Source organism: Cherax quadricarinatus, chromosome 26 (assembly GCF_038502225.1).
Source record: "Cherax quadricarinatus isolate ZL_2023a chromosome 26, ASM3850222v1, whole genome shotgun sequence".
Lineage (NCBI taxonomy): Eukaryota > Metazoa > Arthropoda > Malacostraca > Decapoda > Parastacidae > Cherax > Cherax quadricarinatus.
The window spans coordinates 30,700,649-30,710,270 of NC_091317.1; positions in this window are offsets into that span (position 1 = coordinate 30,700,649).

Consider the following 9,622-nt stretch of genomic DNA (forward strand, 5'->3'; position numbering starts at 1 on the left):
TGAAGAAAGTTAGTAAATTCGTAAGGCAGGAACGCCCATTTTTAAAACCGTGTTGAGGTTCATTAATCAGTCTGTGCCTGTCAAGATGGCTACGAATTGCCTCGGCAATTATTGATTCCATAAATTTTCTCACTATGGAGCTAAGGCTTATTGGTCTATAGTTCGAAGCTAAGGGCCTGTCACCTGTTTTGTAAATAGGTAATACATTTGCCATTTTCCACTTGTCTGGCACTATACCAGTTTGTAGTGATATGTTGAAAAGATTAGCCAAAGGTATGCTAAGTTCCTCTTTACATTCCTTTAACACCCTTGCAAACAGTTCATCGGGACCTGGGGATTTGTTAGGTTTTAATTTCTCTATTTGTCTGAGAACCATGTCACTAGTTACCCCAATAGTGCACAGTTTACTATCGTCCTGTTCTATATAATTTAATATTTCTGGAATTTCGCTAGTATCTTTCTGAGCAAAAATTGAGAGAAAGTAAGTGTTGATAATTTCACACATTTCCTTATCACTGTCAGTGATCTGTCCAGAGTTACTCTTAAGTGGGTCTATCTTGTCCCTAATCTTACTTCTGTATACCTGCAAGAACCCTTTTGGGTTAGTCTTCGAATCCCTTGCAACTTTAGCCTCGTAACCCCCATTTGCTTTTCCTATTCCTTTTTTTTATATCTCTCTTTAATTGAATATATTGATTTCTTAACTGTCCATCCCTTCTTTTGCCACAAATATACACAGGCTGGGTTTGCTACAGATATACACAGGCTGGGTTTGCTAGAGATATACACAGGCTGGGTTTGCTAGAGATATACACAGGCTGGGTTTGCTAGAGATATACACAGGCTGGGTTTGCTACACATATACACAGGCTGGGTTTGCTACAGATATACACAGGCTGGGTTTGCTACAGATATACACAGGCTGGGTTTGCTACACATATACACAGGCTGGGTTTGCTACAGACATACACAGGCTGGGTTTGCTACAGACATACACAGGCTGGGTTTGCTACATATATACACAGGCTGGGTTTGCTACAGATATACACAGGCTGGGTTTGCTACAGATATACACAGGCTGGGTTTGCTACACATATACACAGGCTGGGTTTGCTACATATATACACAGGCTGGATTTGCTACAGATATACACAGGCTGGGTTTGCTACAGATATACACAGGCTGGGTTTGCTACACATATACACAGGCTGGGTTTGCTACAGACATACACAGGCTGGGTTTGCTACAGATATACACAGGCTGGGTTTGCTACATATGTACACAGGCTGGGTTTGCTACAGATATACACAGGCTGGGTTTGCTACAGATATACACAGGCTGGGTTTGCTACACATATACACAGGCTGGGTTTGCTACAGACATACACAGGCTGGGTTTGCTACACATATACACAGGCTGGGTTTGCTACACATATACACAGGCTGGGTTTGCCACAGATATACACAGGCTGGGTTTGCTACAGATATACACAGGCTGGGTTTGCTACAGATATACACAGGCTGGGTTTGCTACATATATACACAGGCTGGGTTTGCTACAGATATACACAGGCTGGGTTTGCTACACATATACACAGGCTGGGTTTGCTACAGATATACACAGGCTGGGTTTGCCACATATATACACAGGCTGGGTTTGCTAGAGATATACACAGGCTGGGTTTGCTGCACATATACACAGGCTGGGTTTGCTACACATATACACAGGCTGGGTTTGCTACACATATACACAGGCTGGGTTTGCTACACATATACACAGGCTGGGTTTGCTACACATATACACAGGCTGGGTATGCTACATATATACACAGGCTGGGTTTGCCACAGATATACACAGGCTGGGTTTGCTACACATATACACAGGCTGGGTTTGCTACACATATACACAGGCTGGGTTTGCTACAGATATACACAGGCTGGGTTTGCTACACATATACACAGGCTGGGTTTGCTACACATATACACAGGTTGGGTTTGCTACAGATATACACAGGCTGGGTTTGCTACAGATATACACAGGCTGGGTTTGCTACAGATATACACAGGCTGGGTTTGCTACACATATACACAGGCTGGGTTTGCCACAGATATACACAGGCTGGGTTTGCTACAGATATACACAGGCTGGGTTTGCTACACGTATACACAGGCTGGGTTTGCTACAGATATACACAGGCTGGGTTTGCTACAGATACACACAGGCTGGGTTTGCTACAGATATACACAGGCTGGGTTTGCTACAGATATACACAGGCTGGGTTTGCTACAGATATACACAGGCTGGGTTTGCTACACATATACACAGGCTGGGTTTGCTACACATATACACAGGCTGGGTTTGCCACAGATATACACAGGCTGGGTTTGCTACAGATATACACAGGCTGTGTTTGCTACACATATACACAGGCTGGGTTTGCTACAGATATACACAGGCTGGGTTTGCTACAGATATACACAGGCTGGGTTTGCTACAGATATACACAGGCTGGGTTTGCTACAGATATACACAGGCTGGGTTTGCTACAGATATACACAGGCTGGGTTTGCCACAGATATACACAGGCTGGGTTTGCTACACATATACACAGGCTGGGTTTGCTACACATATACACAGGCTGGGTTTGCTACACATATACACAGGCTGGGTTTGCTACACATATACACAGGCTGGGTTTGCTACAGATATACACAGGCTGGGTTTGCCACAGATATACACAGTCTGGGTTTGCTACAGATATACACAGGCTGGGTTTGCCACAGATATACACAGGCTGGGTTTGCTACAGATATACACAGGCTGGGTTTGCTACACATATACACAGGCTGGGTTTGCTACACATATACACAGGCTGGGTTTGCTACAGATATACACAGGCTGGGTTTGCTACACATATACGCAGGCTGGGTTTGCTACAGACATACACAGGCTGGGTTTGCTACACATATACACAGGCTGGGTTTGCTACACATATACACAGGCTGGGTTTGCTACACATATACACAGGCTGGGTTTGCTACACATATACACAGGCTGGGTTTGCTACAGACATACACAGGCTGGGTTTGCTACAGATATACACAGGCTGGGTTTGCCACAGATAGGAAAAAGCTATCGGATATTCTCTCTACACCTCCAGTGGACTTCCTTGTTTAGATAATAAGGCTGTTGTTGTTGGTGTGTGTTTATCTATCTCTGTTTTTATGTTCATGGCGACAAGAACACCAGCCTGTCTCTTTTTATTTACTGTTTTGTTATTTGGAAAAGGTTCCTGAAGCCTATGTTATGTCTGTGACGTGTTGTTGTTGTTGTTGTAGTTGTTATTGTTGTAGTTATTGTTCTTATTGTTGTTGTTACTGTTAGTGTTGTTGTTAATGTTGTTTGTTAATGTTGTTTGTTAATGTTGTTTGTTAATGCAACAATAATGGGTTCATTCTCTTCGAAATATTTATCAATATTATCGTCACAACATTAACTCAGCTTACGTATAAGCTAAGATCTGTTATCCTGCCTCAGCTTACATACAAGCTAAGATCTGTTATCCTGCCTCAGCTTACATACAAGCTAAGATCTGTTATCCTGCCTCAGCTTACGTATAAGCTAAGATCTGTTATCCTGCCTCAGCTTACATACAAGCTAAGATCTGTTATCCTGCCTCAGCTTACATACAAGCTAAGATCTGTTATCCTGCCTCAGCTTACATACAAGCTAAGATCTGTTATCCTGCCTCAGCTTACATACAAGCTAAGATCTGTTATCCTGCCTCAGCTTACATACAAGCTAAGATCTGTTATCCTGCCTCAGCTTACGTATAAGCTAAGATCTGTTATCCTGCCTCAGCTTACATACAAGCTAAGATCTGTTATCCTGCCTCAGCTTACATACAAGCTAAGATCTGTTATCCTGCCTCAGCTTACATACAAGCTAAGATCTGTTATCCTGCCTCAGCTTACATACAAGCTAAGATCTGTTATCCTGCCTCAGCTTACATACAAGCTAAGATCTGTTATCCTGCCTCAGCTTACATACAAGCTAAGATCTGTTATCCTGCCTCAGCTTACATACAAGCTAAGATCTGTTATCCTGCCTCAGCTTACATACAAGCTAAGATCTGTTATCCTGCCTCAGCTTACATACAAGCTAAGATCTGTTATCCTGCCTCAGCTTACATACAAGCTAAGATCTGTTATCCTGCCTCAGCTTACAAGCTAAGATCTGTTATCCTGCCTCAGCTTACATACAAGCTAAGATCTGTTATCCTGTTTACATACAAGCTAAGATCTGTTATCCTGCCTCAGCTTACATACAAGCTAAGATCTGTTATCCTAAGATCTGTTATCCTGCCTCATGCTAAGATCTGTTATCTTACATACAAGCTAAGATCTGTTATCCTGCCTCAGCTTACATACAAGCTAAGATCTGTTATCCTGCCTCAGCTTACATACAAGCTAAGATCTGTTATCCTGCCTCAGCTTACATACAAGCTAAGATCTGTTATCCTGCCTCAGCTTACATACAAGCTAAGATCTGTTATCCTGCCTCTTAGCTTACATACAAGCTAAGATCTGTTATCCTGCCTCAGCTAAGATCTGTTACAGCTTACATACAAGCTAAGATCTGTTATCCTGCCTCAGCTTACATACAAGCTAAGATCTGTTATCCTGCCTCAGCTTACATACAAGCTAAGATCTGTTATCCTGCCTCAGCTTACATACAAGCTAAGATCTGTTATCCTGCCTCAGCTTACATACAAGCTAAGATCTGTTATCCTGCCTCAGCTTACATACAAGCTAAGATCTGTTATCCTGCCTCAGCTTACATACAAGCTAAGATCTGTTATCCTGCCTCAGCTTACATACAAGCTAAGATCTGTTATCGTGCCTCAGCTTACATACAAGCTAAGATCTGTTATCCATACAAGCTGATCTGTTATCCTGCCTCAGCTTACATACAAGCTAAGATCTGTTATCCTGCCTCAGCTTACATACAAGCTAAGATCTGTTATCCTGCCTCAGCTTACATACAAGCTAAGATCTGTTATCCTGCCTCAGCTTACATACAAGCTAAGATCTGTTATCCTGCCTCAGCTTACATACAAGCTAAGATCTGTTATCCTGCCTCAGCTTACATACAAGCTAAGATCTGTTATCCTGCCTCAGCTTACATACAAGCTAAGATCTGTTATCCTGCCTCAGCTTACATACAAGCTAAGATCTGTTATCCTGCCTCAGCTTACATACAAGCTAAGATCTGTTATCCTGCCTCAGCTTACATACAAGCTAAGATCTGTTATCCTGCCTCAGCTTACATACAAGCTAAGATCTGTTATCCTGCCTCAGCTTACATACAAGCTAAGATCTGTTATCCTGCCTCAGCTTACATACAAGCTAAGATCTGTTATCGTGCCTCAGCTTACATACAAGCTAAGATCTGTTATCCTGCCTCAGCTTACATACAAGCTAAGATCTGTTATCCTGCCTCAGCTTACATACAAGCTAAAATCTGTTATCCTGCCTCAGGTTACATACAAGCTAAGATCTGTTATCCTGCCTCAGCTTACATACAAGCTAAGATCTGTTATCCTGCCTCAGCTTACATACAAGCTAAGATCTGTTATCCTGCCTCAGCTTACATACAAGCTAAGATCTGTTATCCTGCCTCAGCTTACATACAAGCTAAGATCTGTTATCCTGCCTCAGCTTACATACAAGCTAAGATCTGTTATCCTGCCTCAGCTTACATACAAGCTAAGATCTGTTATCCTGCCTCAGCTTACATACAAGCTAAGATCTGTTATCCTGCCTCAGCTTACATACAAGCTAAGATCTGTTATCCTGCCTCAGCTTACATACAAGCTAAGATCTGTTATCCTGCCTCAGCTTACATACAAGCTAAGATCTGTTATCCTGCCTCAGCTTACATACAAGCTAAGATCTGTTATCCTGCCTCAGCTTACATACAAGCTAAGATCTGTTATCGTGCCTCAGCTTACATACAAGCTAAGATCTGTTATCCTGCCTCAGCTTACATACAAGCTAAGATCTGTTATCCTGCCTCAGCTTACATACAAGCTAAGATCTGTTATCCTGCCTCAGCTTACATACAAGCTAAGATCTGTTATCGCCTCAGCCTCAGCTTACATACAAGCTAAGATCTGTTATCCTGCCTCAGCTTACATACAAGCTAAGATCTGTTATCCTGCCTCAGCTTACATACAAGCTAAGATCTGTTATCCTGCCTCAGCTTACATACAAGCTAAGATCTGTTATCGTGCCTCAGCTTACATACAAGCTAAGATCTGTTATCCTGCCTCAGCTTACATACAAGCTAAGATCTGTTATCCTGCCTCAGCTTACATACAAGCTAAGATCTGTTATCCTGCCTCAGCTTACATACAAGCTAAGATCTGTTATCCTGCCTCAGCTTACATACAAGCTAAGATCTGTTATCCTGCCTCAGCTTACATACAAGCTAAGATCTGTTATCCTGCCTCAGCTTACATACAAGCTAAGATCTGTTATCCTGCCTCAGCTTACATACAAGCTAAGATCTGTTATCCTGCCTCAGCTTACATACAAGCTAAGATCTGTTATCCTGCCTCAGCTTACATACAAGCTAAGATCTGTTATCCTGCCTCAGCTTACATACAAGCTAAGATCTGTTATCGTGCCTCAGCTTACATACAAGCTAAGATCTGTTATCTGCCTCAGCTTACATACAAGCTAAGATCTGTTATCCTGCCTCAGCTTACAGCTTACATACAAGCTAAGATCTGTTATCCTGCCTCAGCTTACATACAAGCTAAGATCTGTTATCCTGCCTCAGCTTACATACAAGCTAAGATCTGTTATCCTGCCTCAGGTTACATACAAGCTAAGATCTGTTATCCTGCCTCAGCTTACATACAAGCTAAGATCTGTTATCCTGCCTCAGCTTACATACAAGCTAAAATCTGTTATCCTGCCTCAGCTTACATACAAGCTAAGATCTGTTATCTTGCCTCAGCTCGCTTGAAAGCCCAGTCCACTCAAAGGTATACTGTGATATACAAACACACAGGGCCAGAGCTTGCTCCCACTTGCAACTCACGAGACTGTTATTCCCACCAGAACCCCTGGGGCGGGGAAGATGGCAGACCAGAGGCCTGGCTTCTCCCTAGGAGCTCCGTGAGGGCGGGGAATGGGGCTAGGCCTGGGGACAGTTGGTCCCAAAGGATGAGGAGGTACTTGTACCTCCTCCCATGGCAGACATAGGTCTCAGATACTCCCAAGGCAGGAAGCCAAGGCCGGGTTACCATCTGGAAACGACCCGGACCGGGAGAGTACCGGCGTGAACGTGAACGTGACGTGACCTGACTAGGTTCAGGCATTGTCTTAAGCCGGTAGGAGAATTGGACTTGCCTCGCATGGGCCAGTAGACCTGCTGCAGTGTTCCTTCTTTCTTATGTTTTTATGTTCAAACACACACATACGTACATACATACATATATGTATATATATATACATATATATATATATATATATATATATATATATATATATATATATATATATATATATATATATATATATATATATATATATATATATTCTTATGGTGTTGGAGTACATTACTGGTGTCTTGTTATTACTGCAGTAATGACGATAATAGGGCGAAGGTTACATTACCATAATCAGTGACGTAATTGTCCTAATTAGAGGAATTACTGTAATTCCTCTCTTAATTACATTTCAGAATTTTTTAATACTTACCATAAGCAGCATGTTGGCTCTAAATACTCCCCCCCCCCTCCCCAAGCTATTATCTTCTACTCTTATTCTATTACCTTCTATTATTCTATTACGTTGTAATAGTCTAAGAGGCTCCTGGCTCAATGTGTGTTCCTTGCCTAGTTATCCAGGACGATCTATGTGTATAATTCTCGCCAGGACGGCCTAACTGTTATGTTATAGATCTATAATCTTGCTATTCTTCCTTGACGGTCGGTTATGTTATATTAACCTGGGTTATATATACTCAAGTTGCTATGGAATTTCATTTGATGTTTGAGGATAATATATAATAACTCTAACATAGTTATATTATTGTTAGTTATTACTGCTGTTATTGCTAATTATTATTATTATTGGTTATCACTGTTATTATTAATTTTTATTATTATTAGTTATTACTGTTGTTATTAAGTATTATTATTATTGTTAGTTATCATTATTATTTTATTATTATTATTATTATTATTATTATTATTATTATTATTATTATTATTGTTGTTCATGGAAAATAGGAGAAAGTTAGGTTTGATCCGAGAAAGGGGACGGCAGCTCTTGTTCCACTCCAGTATAACTCTTGTATTAATATTACCTAACTTAATAACTCTTCCTGGGTCATTACCACGTAATAACTCTTAATGACTAAAAGTTATTTCCAAGCGAAGGTAATAACTCTAAGTATTAACTTTCCACTAGGTAATAACTCTCAGTAATAACTCAGACATGTAGAGTTGACAGTCAACTTTCCTTTCAGTAGTTGAAGATTGAGGCTTGTGTAGACCATCACGGTCGCTGGCACTCAACTGTGAACCAGACAGCGGGAAGTGTTCCACAGAAACTGTCTAGTAACTAAGTTTATTCAGGTGTAGTTTGATGTTCAATGAAGACTAATTCTAACTACTCTGTATACTACAACTCTTGATCACACAGTAGAGCGATAAAAAAATGTGAGGGACCTGGGAGTGGTAATGTCTGAGGATCTCACTTTCAAGGATCACAACAGTGCCACGATCACAACTGCAAAAAAAATGATAGGATGGATAATGAGAACGTTCAAAGCGAGAGATGACAAGATAATGATGATCCTTTTCAAATCACTTGTTCTCTCTGGGCTGGAATACTGCTGTACATTAATATCTCCGTTCAAAGCAGTTATTGCAGGTCTAGAGAGTGTACAGAAAACCTTTACTGCACATATAAGTGCCATCAAACGCCTTAATTACTGGGAACGCTTGGCAGCACTTGACTTGTACTCGCTGGAACGCAGGCGAGAGAGATATATAATCTACACTTGGAAAATCCTAGAAGGGATGGTCCCGAATCTGCACACAGAAATCACTCCCTACAAAAGTAAAAGACTGGGCAGGCGGTGCAAAGTACCCCCAGTGAAAAGTAGGGGCGCCATTGGTACACTAAGAGAAAACGCCATAAGTGTCCGGGGCCCAAGACTGTTCAACAGCCTCACACCAAGCATAAAGGGAATTACCAATAGGCCCCTGGCTGCCTTCAAGAGGGAACTGGACAGATACTTAAAGTCGGTGCCGGATCAGCCGGGCTGTGGGTCGTACGTTGGACTACGTGCGGCCAGCAGTAACAGACTGGTTGACCAGGCCCTGATCCACCGGGAGACCTGGTCGTGGACCGGGCCGTGAGGGAGTTGATCCCCGAAATACCGTCCACGAAGATTCCAGGTAACACAGTTAGTGGATGGATTCAGGACAGCAAGTGACTGGATCCAACACAGCAAGTGACTGGAACCAACACAGCAAGTGACTGGATCCAACACAGCAAGTGACTGGATCCAACACAGCAAGTGACTGGAACCAACACAG